Source organism: Neovison vison, chromosome X, assembly GCF_020171115.1.
Source record: "Neovison vison isolate M4711 chromosome X, ASM_NN_V1, whole genome shotgun sequence".
Classification (NCBI taxonomy): Eukaryota; Metazoa; Chordata; class Mammalia; order Carnivora; family Mustelidae; genus Neogale; species Neogale vison.
In genome coordinates, this window is record NC_058105.1 from 101,422,630 (window position 1) to 101,442,068 (window position 19,439).

The 19,439-nt window shown below is 37.6% G+C and overlaps 1 non-coding gene across 1 annotated transcript; it reads left to right on the forward strand.

The window, feature by feature from the left end:
- The first annotated feature begins 18,765 nt into the window (after positions 1–18,765).
- On the forward strand, positions 18,766–18,868 carry LOC122897821. Its single transcript, XR_006382658.1, has one exon. It is a non-coding gene; the product is annotated as a U6 spliceosomal RNA (small nuclear RNA).
- The last annotated feature ends 571 nt before the right edge of the window (positions 18,869–19,439 follow it).

Here is a 19,439-nt window from a genome sequence, read left to right on the forward strand (position 1 = left end):
AGGAGACACCAGGCTCCCCTCCACGACTCCCTATAAATATCAACAACTACACAGCTAGCCACAAACAAAAACAGTTCTGGGAGAGCTCTAGAGCCCTATTAAGAAATTTCAGCAATACAGTGGAACAAAAAACCTGAGACTAACTGCAAAAGAAGAGAAGGAACACAGCTTCATTTTGCCTGTACTATCTCATGCCACAAGCCAGAACTGGTTAGTGCCAAGAGAGTTTCCCAGGCAGAGTTCCGCTCTCCAGGAATGGAAGAGCTGGATGAATAATCAACTTCTCCATCTTTTCAGGGCACCAAATAATGGCTTCACCCCACCCAAATGAGAAAGTTGAGACGTACTAAGATGGCTTGGAACAAGAAAGAAAAAGCAGGGGCTACAAATAGCAGCTACACAGCAAGAGAATTATAATTCACGGTGACCTGCTCTGCACACAAGCCCAGCAGATTTCACCACCGAAGAAACCAACAGCCAGCGCAGCACAGTGGACCACCTGCAAATGTCATCAGCTTTCACTCCTCAGGTATTCATAGTCACTGATGCCAGCCACCTGAGTCACCCCCTGCTCTTTCCCCTGCAGCCCCTGTCAGAACCGAGGGGCAACCCTAGCAGCCAGCTCAGGCCTCTGCAGCTGTGACAGTGCAAGATGCCAGCTTACACCCCCTCAGCTGGCCCCCATGGTCCTGCAAATGCTTAGGGACCACTGCTTCAGCTGTGTACTTGCACATCCCTGGCCCAACCCCCAACACCAGCCTCTCCTGCAGTATGTACGCCCAGTGGAAAAGTGTGCAGCCATGGGGGGGCATGCAACAATCACTGTTTGTGGGCTCAGATCAGGTCGTTTTCTATCACTGGCCTGCACTGCCATGCTCACCTGCAGCCAGCCCCTCTAGATGCGCACCTGCACGCCTTCCACACAGACCCCCAACACAAGCTTCCACTGCAATGTGCTGGAGGAGAGTGTGTAATCATTGGAGACCATGCTGGTGGCCAGCGTCCCTGCAACTGCCAGTGAGTTCTTTGTTGTCCCAGGCCTTTGCTGCTGGCCTTGGCCGCCACCACAGTATGTGTATCTGCAACCAGCCCCCGCCTCTACATAGGCAACAGCAGCTTGTTGCCACAACTGAGTGTGTGAACACCAACAGTTCAGGCCACCACCGATGCTTGCCCTGGTACCTAGCAGCTGATCTCGAAAGGGTCACTGAAGACGTCACTCGTGCTTATAGCCACTGTGGAACCCTCCAGGGTGTCTACCAAGGTTCACACAGTTGTCAATAATGTGGAAACAAGCAACCTGAGCCAAAGAGGCATCATGACTCCCCAGCCCCTGTGCCACCACATGTTCCCACACTAGGTGTCCTGCACTACGAGTCCCAGAATCCCAGCCCCCGCCCACAGGTGAAAATCTTCCCTTATCAATGGCAGTCCATAAAGTCTGGCAGAGGTGACTGCTGGTTCGAAAGTGCAGAAACACAAGGCTATAAAATCACAAAGAATCAGGAAAATATGACTCCATCAAAGGAATATAGTAAACCTCCAGTGACTGGCCCCAAAGAAATGGAGATACAGGAATTGCCAGACAAGGACAAGCAATTAATGATATTGAAAAACAATATAAGAACAAAATGAGAAGTTTAACAAAGAGACAGAAAACATTTAAAAGAACCAAACAAATTCTGCAGGTAAAGAAATAATTGAAATGAACAATTCAATAGAGAACTTCTATGGCATATTTAACAAAGTAGAAGAAAGAATCAATGATCTAGAAGATGACACAACAGTTTTATACAGTAAGAGGAACAAAAAGGAGTAGAAAGCTTGCTTAGATATTGGCTAAGAATGTCCCAAACCTAGGGAGAGATTTGGACATCCAAGTTCATGAAGCTAATGGTTTGTACCAAAGTCCAATCCAAAATTATCTTCACCAGGAAACATTATAATAACACTGACTAAAATCAAAGACAAAGAGAGAATACTAAAAGCAGCAAGAGAAAAAAATTTTCTCATGCAAGAGAATCCCTATAAGTTTATCAGGGGATTTCTCAGCAGAGACCTTGCAGGCCAAGAGAGAACAGAATGATTTACTCAAAGGGCTGAAAGAAATAAACTGCTACCCAAGAATACATTAGCCAGCAAGCCGTCCTTCAGATATGAAGGCAAGATAAAGACATTCCCTAATAAAGAAAAACTGAGCGAATTCATCACCACTACACCTACCTTATACGAAATGCTGAAAGGACTTCTTCAGACTGAGATGAAAGGACACTATTTAGTAACATGAAAATATACAACACACAGGAAAAGACACGCAGAGTCAGATTCGGAATACTCTAATACAGCAATTAGTATGCTAATTAACTCTAGAATAAAGGATAAAGGATAGAAAGATAGTATTAAAAATGGCTATAGTTACAAGAATCTATTGGATACACAATATAAAAAGATGTAAATCATGACACCACAAACATAAAATGGAAGGATTAAAAGGGTAGCATTTTGTATATAATTGAAGTTAAATTCTTACCAACATAAAGTAGACTTATTTTTAGAGAGGGCATAACAATCATAAATACATATGCACCCAACATCAGAGCACCTAAATACACGAGGCAAATACTAACAAATCTGAAGATAGAAATAGACAATAGTACAGTGAATTAGGGATATTCAATACCTCGCTTACAGTAATCCAGAACAGAGAGAAAAATCAACATAAAACGTTGGACTTGTAGCATACTTTAGAACAAATGGAACTAACATATATACAGATCTTTCCACTAAAGAGCAGCAGAATATGCATTCTTCTCAAACACACACAGAACATTTTAAATCATAAATCATATGGTAATTCACAAAATAAGCCTCAGCAAATTAAAAATATTTGAAATCTTAACAAGTATCTTTTTGACCACAATGGTCTGAAATTAAAAATCAATAACAGCAGGAAAACTGGAAAATTCCCAAGTCTGTGGATATTAAACACTATATTCCTGAACAACCAGTGAGTTAAAGAAGAAATCAAAATTGAGATTTAAAAATATCTTAAAGGAAAATGGAAACATAGGGCTCCTGGGTGGCTCAGTTGGTTGTGCAACTGCCTTCAGCTCTGGTCATGATCCTGGAGTCCTGGGATGGAATCCCACATCGGGCTCCCAGCTCCATGGGGAGTCTGCTTCTTCCTCTGACCTTCTCCCCTCTCATGCTCTCTCTTGGTCTCTCTCTCTCAAATAAATAAATAAAATCATAAAAAAAGAAAATGGGGGCGCCTGTGTGGCTCAGTGGGTTAAGGCCTCTGCCTTCGGCTCAGGACATGATCCCAGGGTCCTGGCCTCACATCGGGCTCTCTGTTCAGCGGGGAGCCTGCTTACCTTCCTCTCTGCCTGCCTCTCTGCCTATTTGTCATCTTTGTCTGTCAAATAAATAAAAAATCTTAAAACAAAACAGAACAAAAAGAAAATGGAAACATAGCATATCAAAACCCATCCGATGTTGCAAAGCAGTTCTTAGAGAAAAACTTATAGGATAAATGCCTTCATTAAGAAAAAAGACCTCACCCTAAATTTCCACCTCAAGGAACTAGAAAAGAAAAACAAACTAAGTCCAAAAGAAGCAGAAGAGAGGAAATAATAAGGATCAGAGGAGAAATAAGTTAAACAGAGATCTTAAGAACAATAGAAAATATTAACAAAATTAAGAGCCAGTTTTCTGAAAAGATAAACAAAATTGACAAACCTTTACCTGGACTAAGAAAAAAAAAAGAGGCCTCAAACAGAAACAGAAAAAAAGGGGAGACACTACAACTGATTCCACAAAAATATAAAGGATCATAAGAAACTACTATGAACAAATATATACAACAAACTAAATAACCTAAAATAAATAGTTATATTCGAAACATACAACCTACCAAGACTGAATCATGAAGAAATAGAAAATCTAAACAGACCAATAAAGAGTAAGGAAATTCAGTCAGTAATCAAAAACCTTCCAATGAAGAAAAGTCCAGGACTATTTGGTTTCACTGATGAATTCTGCCAAACATTTAAAGAAGAATTAAAGGCAATCCTTCTCAAACTCTTCCAAAAATTGAAGAGGAAGGAACATTCTTAAACTCACTTTATGAGGCCACCACTACCCTGATACCTAAGCAAGATAAACACAGTCCCAAGAAACTATAGACGTATATCCCTGATGAACTTACACGCAAAATTTTCAACCAAATATAAGCAAAACAAATTCAACAACACATTGAAAGGATCATATGCCATGATCAAGTGAGATTTACACATGAGATATACACCTGGGGTCAAGGGAGATTTGCATCTAGGATGCAAAAATGGTTCCAACATACAAAAATCAGTAAATGTGATATACCACATTAATAAAATGAAAGATAAAAATCATATGATCATCTAAATAGATGAAGAAAAAGCACTTAAAAAATGCAACATCCTTTCATGGTAAAAGCCCTCAAACAAGTGGGTACAGAAAGAACATACCTCAGCACAATAAAGGCCTTCCATGTATGATAAACCCACAGCCAACATCATACTCAATGGTAAAAACTTGAAAACTTTTCCTCTAATACCAAGAAGTAGATAAGGGTACCCACTCTCACCACTCTTATTCGGCACAATACTAGAAGTCCTAGCCAGAGCAACCAGGCAATAAAAAGAAACAAATGGCATCTAAATTGGAAAGATTTATTTATTTTATTTATTTATCTAAAATAAAACTGTTTTTATTTACTGATTATACGATCTTATATGTATATATAATCTAAACACTCCACCAGAAAACTGTCAGAACAAATCAAATTCATTAAAGTTGCAGGATACAAAACCATATATGGAAATCAATTTCATCTCTATATACCAACAAGATATCTGAAAAAGAAAGACAACTGCATTTACAATAGCATCAAAAACAATAAAATACTTAGGAATAAATTTAATCAAGCATGTGAAAGATCTATATGCTGAAAACTCTAAGACATTGATGAAACAAACTGAAGAAAACACAAATGGAATGATATCTTGTGTTCATGGATTAGAAGAACTAATATTGTTAAAAATGCCCATACTTTGTTTATGCACCACACCCAGTGCTCCATGCAATCCGTGCCCTCCACAATACCCACCACCTGGTTCCCCCAACCTCCCACTCCCGCCCCTCCAAAACTCTCAGATTGTTTTTCAGAGTCCACAGTCTCTCATGGTTCATCTCCATTACCAGTTAAATGCTCCTGTTAACGAAAATTATAAAATAATGGATAGTAAGGAAATGAGTGATATATGAGTGGCAAAAAATGGGCAAAAAAATACCCAGTTAAGAAGAGGATTAACATTGATTGAGATACCAATATTTAGTTAGAGCATTTTCTTTTTTTTAAATCAAAATGAAATAGGGCTTATTTTATATTTTGAAAAATAATTCTTTTTTAAATTAACATGTAATGTATTCTTTGTTTCAGGGGTACAGGTCTGTGAATCATCAGTCTTAAAAAAAATGCCCATACTACCCAAAGCTGTCTATAGATTCAATGCACTCTTTATCAAAATTCCAAAAACATTTTTCACTGAAATAGAACAAACATTCCAAAACTCTGTATGGAATTTTAAAAACAAACAAACAAATAAAAAAACCAAATAGCCAAAGCAATCCTGAGAAAGAAGAACAAAGCTAGAGACATCCCAGTTCCTGATTTCAAATTATACTACGATACCACAGTAGTTAAAACAGCATGGTATTGGCATAGAAACAGACATAGACTAATGGGAAGGAATCAAGGGCCCAGAAATAAAATCCCACGCGTACCTTCAACTAATATTTGGCAAGGGCGCCAGAATACTCACTGGGGAAAAGATAATCCCTTCAATAAATGGTGTTGGGAAAAACGGATGCTCACATGCAGAAGAATAAAACAGCACCCCTATCATACACCACTCACACAAATGAACTCAAAATGGATTAAAGGCTTAAACATAAGGAATGAAACCATAAACCACATAGAAAAAAACTTAGGAAAAGCTCCTTGACATTGGTCTTAGAGATAACTTTTTGGATATCACAGCAAAAATTCAAGCCTCAAGAGCGAAAATTTTAAAAGTGGGTCTATAAAATAAAATGCTGCATAGGGGCACATGGGTGGCTCAGTCAGTTAAGCACTGCACTTCGGCTCAGGTCATGATCTCAGGGTCCTGGGATAGAGGCCCATGCCAGGCTCCTCATTCAGCAGTGAGTCTGCTTCTCCTTCAGCCCCCTTCCTCCCTCCCCCATACTCTCTCTGAAATAAATAAATTTGTTTATCTTCTTTTGAAAAAAAAAAAAAAGCACGGCAAAAGAAACCATCAACAAAATGAATAGCCAACCTACTGATGGAAGAAAATATTTGTAAATCACGTATCTGATAAGGTGTTAATATCCAAAATATATAAAGAACTCACACAACTCAACAGCAAAAAAAGGGAAAAAATCTGATTTTTAAAATGCACAGAGGACCAGAACAGACATTTCTCCAAAGATATACAGATGGCCAACAGGCACATGAAAAGGTGCTCAACACCACTAATCATCAGGGAAACGCAAATCAAAACCAAACGAGCTATCACTTGACACCTATTCAAATAACTATTTTGGAAAACAGTATGGAGGTTCCTCAAAAGACTAAAGATGAAATGACCATATGATCCAGCAATCTCATTTCTGGGTACATATGCAAAGGAAATGAAAACTGGATCTCAAAAAGATATTTGCACTTCCATGTTCACCACAGTGTTATTCATAATAGCCAAGATATGGAAACAACCTAAGTACCTGCCAACAGATGAATGGATAAAGATGTGGTATATATCAACAACGAAATAATAGTCACCCATGTGATAACATGAAAGAACCTCGAGGACATCATGCCAAGTGAAATAAGTCAGATAAAGACAAATACTACATAATCTCACTTATAGGTGGAATCTAAAAATACCGATCTCATAGAAACAGAAAGTACAGTAGTGGTTACTAGGGGCTAGAATGTGGGGGAAATGGGGAGATGTTTAAAGATTATAAATGTCCACTTATAAGATAAATATATTCTAGGGCGCCTGGGTGGCTCAGTGGGTTAAGCCCTGCCTTCGGCTCAGGTCATGATCTCAGGGTCCTGGGATCGAGTCCCGCATCGGGCTCTCTGCTCAGCAGGGGGCCTGCTTCCCTCTCTCTCTCTCTCTGCCTGCCTCTCCATCTACTTGTGATTTCTCTCTGTCAAATAAATAAATAAAATCTTTAAAAAAAAAAGATAAATATATTCTAAAGATCTAATGTACAGCATGGTAATTATATTTAATAATATTGTATTAAGTATTTGAAAATTGCTAAGGGTATAGATTTAAATGTTCTCACCACAAAAAAGAAATGATAATGAAGTGAAATGAGAGGTACTAGCTAACACTATGGTGGTAATCATTTTGCAGTATATAAGTATATTAAATCAATATATTGTATACCTTAAACTTATAAGGTATTGTATGTCAATTATATCTCAATAAAACTAGAAAAATGAAAAAAAAATCTCAACTGTAATTTATTTTAAAAAGTCCAGGTCTGAAATATAAGAAAAATTGAACTCTTTTTCTCTAATAGGATAAAATTTTAAAGAACAAAAATACATTAGATAGATTAGCAACGTACTTTCTGCCATTTATATCCTTTATTACAATAATGCATGAATAATGATTGCAATGAAATCTTTGTGGAAATATATATATGACATTCACATTAATATCTAATGAATCCATTATGATTGGTGTTATTTTGATGAATACTAATTCATTTCAGAAGGTTAAGCTACTCAATTTAACAGTATATTTAATTAATGCAAAGCTGCAGTGGAATTCTCATGACATTAAATATTATAGTTACATGATATCAATTATATTAATATTGATCAGTGCCTTGACATTGAATATGAATAGGTAAAATTTTTATGATCAAATATCAAATACTAAGGAGTCTTTGCAGTTTATTTCAAATTATTACAAATCCATGACAATATCAATAAATATAGGATAAATCAACATTTTACATAATTTAGTAATCCAAATTCACATTCTTCTTTATAATAAAAACCATAATGATGATGATAATGAATTTTAGTTAATATCCACTGACTGCATACTTTGTGCCAGGAACTATTCTATGCTCTATGCACTCTATGTGAGTCAATTCATTTATGAGAAATAATTCTAGAACTCTCTATCTAATTTATTAAAAAAAACTATAGTGATGCTCTTTTGCGAGAAAGAAGGTCCCTTAACTACTTACGAGCAGATATTTCACAGCTTTGCTGGAATTGAAGACTCATTCGTATCATCTTGAAAACCATCAAAACAGATGTATGTTCATCCTCATTCAGAAAACTGTGTCTTTTGAGAAATATCGAGAGTGATACTTTATTTTCCTTATCATTCAAAGAAAAAGCATCTTTATAAATTACAACAGTGATAGACTCTACATTTAAATGCAGTAGCTTATTTGTGCATTTTTATAAACTTAAATGTGAGTAAACATGTATCACTTGGTAAGATGTTAGATCGGGAGGAAAAGGTGTCAACATAGTGTTGATCATAATCTTTTCACCTGTATCACCTAATCCTTTCCCGCCCCACTCTGCACCAAATCCCAACAGAAGATTTTATTTCCAGCTTTACTGAGATTTTAACTATTTAACTTGTGCCTTCTCACCTCTATTCCACCTCACTCTCCTCTCGTTTCTTTTCTCTTATGTTTCCTTCTTGGGCAAGAAGATGGTACATGTCTGTCTATTTCTTGCTAGGGCTAACAGCCACCTTGCACTTTGATGCATGAGGCTTTACTCTATCAATGAACCACACTCTCTTCTAAAATTTAAGTTTCTTTCTCTAAAATTTGTTTTGCTTGATTTGGTGTTATGATTCATTTTTCTCTTTCCTCAAACATTTCTTTTCTCACCCCTGCTACCTTATAAAGATAATATCCTTCCACATTCTTCTAAGTTCTTCCAAGCCACCAATCCACACCACCACAGTTGCAGTCAATTTTTCTTTTGATAATCAAAAGGTTTATCTCTTCATCCTCCTAAAATCCTCTGAAGAACTTAAATGGATGATTAGTTTCTCCAACTCTTTCTTCCCTTAGCTTTCATGATGTTATAGCTCATGGAGGTTTTCTCCTACTTCTCTGAACAATCTTTGGTTTTCCCATGTTTTTAGTTTTCACACCTTTTAAAGTGACATATTGTAAGATTCCATAGCAACCTCTCATTTTTTAACCTCACAGATTCCTCGTGGATATGCATATCTATCCCTACAATCTCATCTTTTAAGGCAGAACTTTCAAACCTCAAACTTTAGCCCTGACTTCTCTCTCAAATTCCATATCCTCATGTACAAATGATTCTTGGACATCTCCACATGAATATTTCCCAAGCACCTTAACAACATGTCCCAGGTTAAAAGGATTATTTTCCCAGACCTCAAATCTACTAATTACAATAAGAGGAAAACAACAATATCTCACTATTTTCTGTCTTCTTTCTCTTTGTTGATGCCATTAACATCTTTTTCAATTACCCAGGCCTAACACTTAAAAAAATCATATTTACCTCTTCTTTCTCCCTTAACCACCACTCCTATTCAGTTACCAAATCATTTTATTTTTAGCCTCAATTCAATCAAATACATAGCCCACTTAAAAAATAACTTCTGTGGTTTTCCATTTCCTAAAGTCTATGTGAATTGTTTAGAGCTCATATTCATATTAATGTGAATGTCATCCACATCCTGACTTGTACATCCTTTTCTAGAACCATCTCTTGCTATTTCTCTCCAAACACCCTTCCACCAAATATGCTCTTCTCCCAAACTAGCTAACTTTCCTTGCTTCCATGACACTGTTCATAATACCCCTTTAGCCTAAAATCCCTCTCCTCATGTTCATACACATATTCATCAGTTCATACAGTGAGTACCTATCTACTACATGCAAGATACTGTTCTAGATGCTAGAGATGAGATGGCGAAGAAAACAATGACCCTCCCAATGCTAATGGAGCCTGTATTCCAGGGAGAAGATAGAAATTAAGTAAGTGAACATAATAAAATGTCGTATGAAAAATGAAACAAAATTAGGGGACAGAGGCTAATCCCTAAAATCTAGCACTCAGGGAAGAGTTCCCTAACAGGAGTGATATTTGAGCAGTAATCTGAATGATATGAGAGAGCCAGACACATTATATTGGGATCTGTGTAATAGTATGGATAAAGGCCCTCGACAAGAGTATGTGTGAAGTGTTAGAGGAATAGTAAGGAAACCAGGGTGGCTGATGTACATTGAGTGAGGGGGGTTCAAAAAAAGAAGGTAAGAAACAAGGTCTGAGTAACCAAAAGTCAATTCTCCATGGCTACAGACTATAATAAAGATACAGAATTTATTCTCAGTGTGATAAAAAGTATTTGGAGGATGGAGAACAGGGAGTGATATGATTTTATTATTTTTCAGAAAGCTCACTCTGCAAGTGTACAGAGACTAGGGGGTGGTATAAACAGTGAGCAGAGAACAGGAGTTAGGAGACTGTGGGACCAGTCCAAGTAAAAGATAACTGTGGCTTAGGCTGGGGGAATTGGCATAAAGGTGGTAAGAAATTAGAAAATTAAAGATTAATATGAGAGACAGAAACAAAGAGATTTGTTGATAATTGCACATGAGGAATGAAAGAATGAGAAGAATCTTGGATGACACCTGAATTTGGGCCCTGAACACTGGGGTGGATTATGACATGTGCCACCTTCTGAGATAAGAAACACTGAACAAGGAGCAGATTTGAATAGAGAATCAAAAGGTCAACTTTGGACTTTTTAACTTTGAAAATGGGCATTAGACTGCAAAGTGGAAATGTCTAGTCAATCCTTTAATTATGAGTCTGGAGTTCAAGGGACAGCTCAAGGATGGAGAGTTCCATTTGAATCACCAGATTTTTTGTGTGTGTCCTTTGGGGTCATTGAACTGGATGAGATCACTCCCTTCAGTGATTCTCAACCCTGGCACACTTTTGATTCACTGGGGAAGCTTTAAATTAAAATACTGATTCTGTTCCCATCCTCAGAATGACTAAATCCAAAATCTCTGCAGGGAACCCAAGGTATCTGAATATTTAAAACTCCTCTAATGTGCAACTAGGTTGAAGAATTCCTGACCTGTGGAAATGATGGGGGTAGACGTCTGAGTACTTAACTCTGGGGCACACCAACATTTAGAGACATGTAAAGGCAGGTTACAAAAAGGAGGCCAGAACCAAGCTTTGGCCACCAAGGCACAGAGGAAATCAAGATACGTCTCCAAAGGCAAAGGAAACAAAAGCGAAAATAAACTTCTGGGACTTCATCAAAATCAAAAGCTTCTGCACAGCAAAGGAAACAGTCAAAAAAACAAAGAGGCAACCCACGGAATGGGAGAAGATATTTGCAAATGACAGTACAGACAAAAGGTTGATATCCAGGATCTATAATGAACTCCTCAAACTCAACCCACACGAAACAGACAAACACATCAAAAAATGGGCAGAAGATATGAACAGACACTTCTCCAATCAAGACATACAAATGGCTATCAGACACATGAAAAAATGCTCATTATCATTAGCCCTCAGGGAGATTCAAATTAAAACCACATTGAGATATCACCTTACACCAGTTAGAATGGCCAAAATTAACAAAACAGGAAACAACATGTGTTGGAGAGGATGTGGAGAAAGGGGAACCCTCTTACACTGTTGGTGGGAATGCAAGTTGGTACAGCCTCTTTGGAGAACTGTGTGGAGATTCCTCAAGAAATTAAAAATAGAGCTTCCCTATGACCTTGCAATTGCACTCCTGGGTATTTACCCCAAAGACACAGATGTCGTGAAAAGAAGGGCCATCTGTACCCCAATGTTTATAGCAGCAATGGCCACAGTCACCAAACTATGGAAAGAACCAAGATGCCCTTCAACGGATGAATGGATAAGGAAGATGTGGTCCATATACACTATGGAGTATTATGCCTCCATCAGAAAGGATGAATACCCAACTTTTTTTTTTTTTAAAGATTTTTATTTATTTATTTGACAGAGAGAAATCACAAGTAGTCGGAGAGGCAGGCAGAGAGAGAGAGAGGGAAGTAGGCTCTCTGCTGAGCAGATAGCCGGATGCGGGACTCGATCCCAGGACCCTGAGACCATGACCTGAGCCGAAGGCAGCGGCTTAACCCACTGAGCCACCCAGGCGCCCCGAATACCCAACTTTTGTAGCAATATGGACGGGACTGGAAGAGATTATGCTGAGTGAAATAAGTCAAGCAGAGAGAGTCAATTATCATATGGTTTCACTTATTTGTGGAGCATAACAAATAGCATGGAGGACAAGGGGTATTAGAGAGGAGTAGGGAATTTGGGTAAATTGGAAGAGGAGGTGAACCATGAGAGACTACGGACTCTGAAAAACAATCTGAGGGGTTTGAAGTGGCGGGGGGGTGGGAGGTTGGGGTACCAGGTGGTGGGTATTATAGAGGGCACGGCTTGCATGGAGCACTGGGTGTGGTGAAAAAATAATGAATACTGTTTTTCTGAAAATAAATAAATTGAAAATAAAATAAAATAAAATAACAGAAATACAAAAAAAAGAGGACAGTGCAGTATCCCATAAACCAAAAAAGCATTTCAAGAAGGACAAATGAATTCAAATGTACATTAAGAGTTTAGTTAAGGTGAGGACTAAGATTACACTACTGGATTTGATCATGTGAAGGTAGCTGTAACAAGTGGTTTAGAGAGAAGACAGGGACAAAAGACTCCTGCCATGAATTAAAAAAAGTAGAAGATTGTGAAGTAAAGAAAAGAAGCAACAGGAACTCTTGCCATTTACATCTGTCAGTGCTTTGCCCATTTCCAAAGCCTAGTTAAAAGGCGCTGAAGCCTCTGTTAATCTGACCACTAGAGACAATTTCTCCTTTGGGCAATTTCTATTTGCCCTTTTTTTTTGAGATGTCAACTTGAACTCTAGTTATTTATGCTCTTAGTGGAGAAGGATCACATTTGGTTAATTTTTCTATGCCCCAAAGTGAAGAAGTAGATTCTTAGTAACTGTTGGCACAAGGTTTAGGAAAGAAAAAGCTTTGAAATGGGGCACCTGGGTGTCAGTCAGTTAAGCATCTGCCTTCAGCACAGGTCATGATTCCATGGTCCAGGGCCCTGTGTGGAGCCTAGAGTCCTAGGGGTAGAGCGGGGATGTATTGAGAGGCTTGTGGTTACCTGCTTAACAGGGAGTCTTTTCTCTCTTCCTCTCCCTCTGCAGCAACCCCCCCCCCCATGCACATACTCTCTCTCTAAAAAAAGAAAAAGAAAAAGTTTTGAAATATGCTGGAAAAGCAATGCGGGTTACTGCGGTACTAAGTGAGCAGGACTCTCATCTCACACACAAGAAAGGGAAGATGTTGAAATTTCTCAGATGTTTCAAGTAATTGTGAAGTATTGAGAGATTATTTTTTAAAAAGGCAAAAATAATCAAAGAGCTGAAAAAAAGTTTCTTTAATTATCTCTAATGCTATCTTAGTTCCTGAGCACTGTGAGACACTAAATGGCAGTTATGTGACATGGTACTGACATGCATAGATGACAACGAACCATTCATCCTCCTCTTAAATCACAGGGGACCACCGGGCCTCACCTGGAGCCCCAACTTTGCCTCTACCAAGAGAATCAGCCAGAAAAGCCTGAAGTTGTTGTTAAGGAGCTGCCGTGGTCATGGTATAGGATTAGTACCTCCTCCTCCATTTGTACACAGTAGGCTCGTGGGGTGAGGGCACAGTAGGGACCCAATGCCACTCACATAAACACGGGGGGGGGGCATGCACGTAGGACCTATGCACTCTACTCCACATTAGCTAAATGTGAATACAGAGAAACACGTCACCACTGCTAGCCTCAGAAATCCACCCTGTGCACCCTCGCCCAGCAGTCAGTGTATATACATTCACTTCTTTTGTTTCCATGCTTTTGGAGGACAGAAGAGAAAGATGTATCACTTGGGGGCCTAGGTGGCTCTGTTGGTTAAGTGTCTGCCTTCAGCTCAGGTCATGATCTTGGGGTCCTGGGATGGACCCCCATGTGAGTCAGACTCCCTGCTCAGCAGGGAGCCTGCTTCTCTCTCTCTCTCTCTCTCTCTCTGTGACTCCCTCTGCTTGTACTATCTTGTGTTTTCTCTCTCTTCCTCTCTCTCTCTCTAATAAATAAATAAAATCTTTAAAAAATTTTAGAAAATAAAAATAAAAGTGATAAATTTTGAGATAACAATAAAATAATAAGATTTTAAAGTGGGATTTTAAGTCAATGTAAAAATCTTAGTCAATTAAACATGGGTGTTAAGAAACAAAATTAACCTAATACATATTATAAAGACCACCTTCAGAACTCATGTTCAGGCATGCATATACATATAAACATAGCCTCACATTTTACATCTCATTAGTAGGATGGTATAGAGGCAGTAACTATTTCTCCTTTGACATTATACTCTTAGTTTCTAGCCCACTATCTTCTTGCTTTATGTTCAGTGTCTTCCATCTTGTTGATGCTAAATGAATGAAGCTCCCAAGTTACTGGCAGGCAAGCTCTTCTGTGTGGTGCAACTATGCATGGCCTGCACAGCTGTTTGTCCTTTGCCAGCTCTGACTCTGTTGCAAAGAGGAACTGCAGTCTTTACATTTCCCTAAATCAATGGGAGCACTGTTCTTCCCAGTATGTAAAGCATAGGCTTTATGCATTCCACTTTATGCAATGATGCATTTCCAGTATCTGAGGACTTTAACAATTGTCCATAAATATCAGGCAAATTGGGCTTTGATCATCTACCGTGTTACCTCAGAGTTTGTATTATAGGTGTGAAGATTTAGTGGCACTGGGCCATACATCTAGTAAGTGAATCTCTTCACTGTTTTCTGCTCAAACAGAACAAACTAAATCAAATTGTTTTCTCCCTAAAAGCTCTAAGATTTTGGAAAGAATACAACTGATGTCCCCTGAAATCTATATTCTTGGTTGAAAAATCAAAAGAATACTGTTTCCATGCCTTACATGGTTGCTCTAGGTTACTTCCCTTAAGATATAACCAGGATGAGTTTAGAAAAGTAGTTTCTGATCAATATAGTGGAACTCTCCCCTTCTGTGAACTAGACACTATTTCTTTTAATGCAGCTTAAGATGGCAACAGATGGGATATGGCATTAAACACTGCCAGATGTTTCATGGTGTATATTCTGAGAGTCATCATTGCAACTCATGTAATTCTAAATGGAAGTGTAGGTCACAGTTGCTATGTATCCTAACAGTTCTATTTTCATGCCAGATCATTGTCAATCATGGCACTTAACTGCCTGGTCTATATTGTAGGTCTGAGAAAATTACCTTTACTTTCTCTCATATTGATGATCTCTCATAGTGATCATTTCTTTTCTTTTTAAAGATTTTATTTATTTATTTGACAGAGATCACAAGTAGGCAGAGAGGCAGGCAGAGAGTGAGAGGGGAAAGCAGGCTCCCTGCTGAGCAGAGAGCCCGATGTGGGGCTCGATCCCAGGACCCTGGGATCATGACCTGAGCTGAAGGCAGAGGCTTTAACCCACTGAGCCACCCAGGCGCCCCAAATAGTGATCATTTCTTGCCTTATAACTTCTAAAATTATCTATTTTCCCTTGTACACGGGACCTTAGCTAGTACTATTTTTATATGAGCCAATGTCTTTTTCTAAATATGTTAACTAAAAGATGTCCTCTTTTAATTTTTTTCATTTAAATTCAAATTCAATTAATTAGCATACACTATATTATTAGTTTCAGAGGTAGGGCTCAGTAACTTATCAGTCTTATATAATACCCAGTGCTCATTATATCACAAGCCTTCCTTAATATCCATTGCCTAGTAACCCCATCCCCCAACCCCTCTCCCCTCCAGCAAACCTCAGTTTGCTTCCTATGATTAAGAGTCTCTGATGGTTTGTCTCCCTCTTTGCTTTCATCTTGTTTTATTTTTCCCTGACTTCCCCTATGATCCTCTGTTTTGTTTCTTAAATTCCACACATGAGTGAAATTATATGATAATTGTCTTTCTCTGATTGACTTATTTCTTTTGGCATTAATACCCTCTAGTTCCATTCATGTTATTGCAAATGACAAGATATCATTTTTGATAGCTGAGCAGTATTCCGTTGTATATATATACCACATCTTCTTCTTAATGGGTGATGGTTATTAAGGAGGGCACTAGTAATGATAAACACTGGGTGTTATGTATAAGTGATGAATCACTAAGTTTTATATCTGAAAAAATTAATAAAAGATGTCTTCTTAGGACAAATGCTTTTGAGAAAAATAGCCATATTCATTCCTCTAAACAACAATCTCTTTAGCTCTATCCAATATGAAAACATACGTGGGGAAAAAATACTTAATTTACTTATTTTAAATTACCTTAATATCCAATTTGTTGGAAAAGCAAAAAGCCACCTTAAAATTACATTCTAGCTGTATTAACTATAAATCTGATAGTTTCAAAATGATGTCTGAAAATTTTCAGAGAGACTTTTATCAAGTTATTTATCATAAATTACTAAAAATGCTGGCAAAATGTATGCTTTATCTCCTAACTCCTTTCTACCCCTCTGCTATAAAGCAGGATGGTGATTGTCTTATTACAGTCAAGAGAATGCAGAGCACAAACATTATATGATTCTAATAACAACATAAAATAGTCTGAGTAACTTTTTTGGATAATATTATTTTCAAATCTTTATGTAATTGTACTCAGTACAAAATAGGAGATTCATTTTTCCTACAAGGTCAATTAAATATGCAATTAAAAGTTATTCCCGCATGTCTTCCTCCCATGGCTGTCAGTGCAAATTCTCCAGGGTACCGATTTGTACATTGTACGGAATCATTCATGTGAACTGTATTCCAAATGGCTTTAAAATATTAAAAGTTCCGTTTTACAATTTCTTTTGCTCAGTGATCAGTGTGGTGAATCTTCTTTATCTTGATAAAGGTCATAATTTTTTTTACTCTTCAAAGTACCTGATTTTGTGAGATGTAGCAGGAAGAAAGAGTGAAGAGGAGAGAGCAGGTCATGAAAAGAGAGCACAATCAACATCAAGAAAGAGATGATATTTAAGTAGAATTAAACAAAATTCCCCTCATTCTGGGTATTTCTTTCTACCCTTTGTAGATGGCCATTGTTCATGACACAACAAAAATGTAAAGAAGGGAACTTAAAAATAATCAAATTTTGTCTTTATAATTTCAAACTTCTGTTCAGAGGAATAGGAATGATTTTTATTCAGAGTCAATATACTTAGGAGAAGATTTGATCAGTAGAAAAAAATTTAAGTTTCCCTACTACCTTTCCATCTTCCCAAAGAGGATAATCCTTTTGCACTGTTGGTGGGAATGCAAACCAGTGCAGCCACTCTGGAAAACAGTATGTGGAGATTCCTCAAAAAGTTAAAAAGAGAGCTACCCTACAACCCAGCAATTGCACTACTAGTTATTTATCTAAAGGATACAAACATAGTGATTCAAAGGGGCACATACACCCTAATGTTTATAGCAGCACTATCCACAATAGCCAAAATATGGAAAGAGCCCAAGTGTTCATCAATTAATGAATGGATAAAGAAAATGTGAGAATATACATGTATACACATATGTATATATATGTATGTATATATATATATATATATATGCAATAGAATATTACTCAGTCATCAAAATGAATGAAATCTAGTCATTTGCAATGACACAGAAGGAACTAAAGTGCATTATGCTAAGCAAAATCAGTCAGGCTGAGAAAGACGAATACCATGATTTCACTCATATATGGAATTTAAGAGCCAAAACAGATGAACATAGGGGAAGGGAAGAATAAAATAAGATAAAACCAGAGATGGAGGCAAACCATAAAGGGTCTTAAGTATAGGGAACAAACTGAAGATTGCTGGAGGGGAGGTGGATGTGGGGGTGGGGTAAATGGGTGATGGGTATTAAGGGCACTTGTGATGACCACTGGGTGTTACATGCAACCGATAACTCACTAAATTCTACCCCTGAAACTAATACTACACTATATGTTTACTACCTTGAATTTAAATAAAATCATGAAAATAGAATGAAGATGTGAATAAACAGCATCAGCAATGAAAAATGGGTAACTAATTATTAAGAAACCTAGCACTGAAGATTAAAAACCTACATATGACTCAACAATCCCTCTTCCAGTTATATATCCAAAAGAAACTAAATCAGCAGTTTCAAGAGATTTTTGCACTCCCATGTTCATTGCAATACTATTCACAATAGCCAAGATATGGAAACAACCCAAATGTTCATCAATGGATGAATGGTCAAATAAAATGTGGAATGTGTATATATGATGGAATATTATTCAGCCATAAAAAGAAGGAAATTCTACCAGTTGTGGCAATATGAATGAACCTGTAGTACTTATTCTAAATGAAATAAAGTAGACATGTGAAGACAAACACTGTATGTACTCACTCATATAAGGAATCTAAACAAAACAAAACAAAAGTCAAACTCATAGAAAGAGTAGAATGGTGGTCACCAGAGTCTAGGTAGTGGAGAAAAATGGGAAATGCTGGTCAAAGAAAGGGTCAAACTTTAAGTGATAAGGTAAATAAGTTCTCATGCTTACTTCAGCGGTACATACACTAAAACTGGAATGCTATAGAGGAGATTATCATGGCTCCTCTGTAAGAATGACATGCAAATTCATGAAGCGTTCTATATTTTTCCACTTTCTTACAGCACACACAAAAACACATTCAAAATGGATGAAAGACCTACATGTGAGACAGGAAACCATCAAAATCCTAAAGGAGAACACAGGCAGCAACCTTTTTGACCTCTTACTAGACACATTTCTGGAGGCCAGGGAAACTAAAGCAAACATGAACTATTGGGACTTCATCAAGATAAAAAGTTTCTGCACATTGAAGGAAACACTCAACAAAACTAAGAGGCAACCTATGAAATGGGAGAAGATATTTGCAAATGACATATCTGAAAATAGGTTAGTATCTAAAATCTATAAAGAACTTATCAAACTCAATACCCAAAAAACTAATAATCCAGTTAAGAAACAGGCAGAAGACATGAATAGAAATTTTTCCAAAGAAGACACCCAGATGCTAATGGACACAAATAGATACTCAACATCACTCATCATCAGGAGAATGCAAATCAAAACTACAGTGAGATATCAACTCTCACCTGTGAGAATGGTGAAAATTAATAACACAGGAAACAACGGATTTTGGTAAGGATGCAAAAAAAAGGGAACCCTCTTACACTGTTGGTGGGAA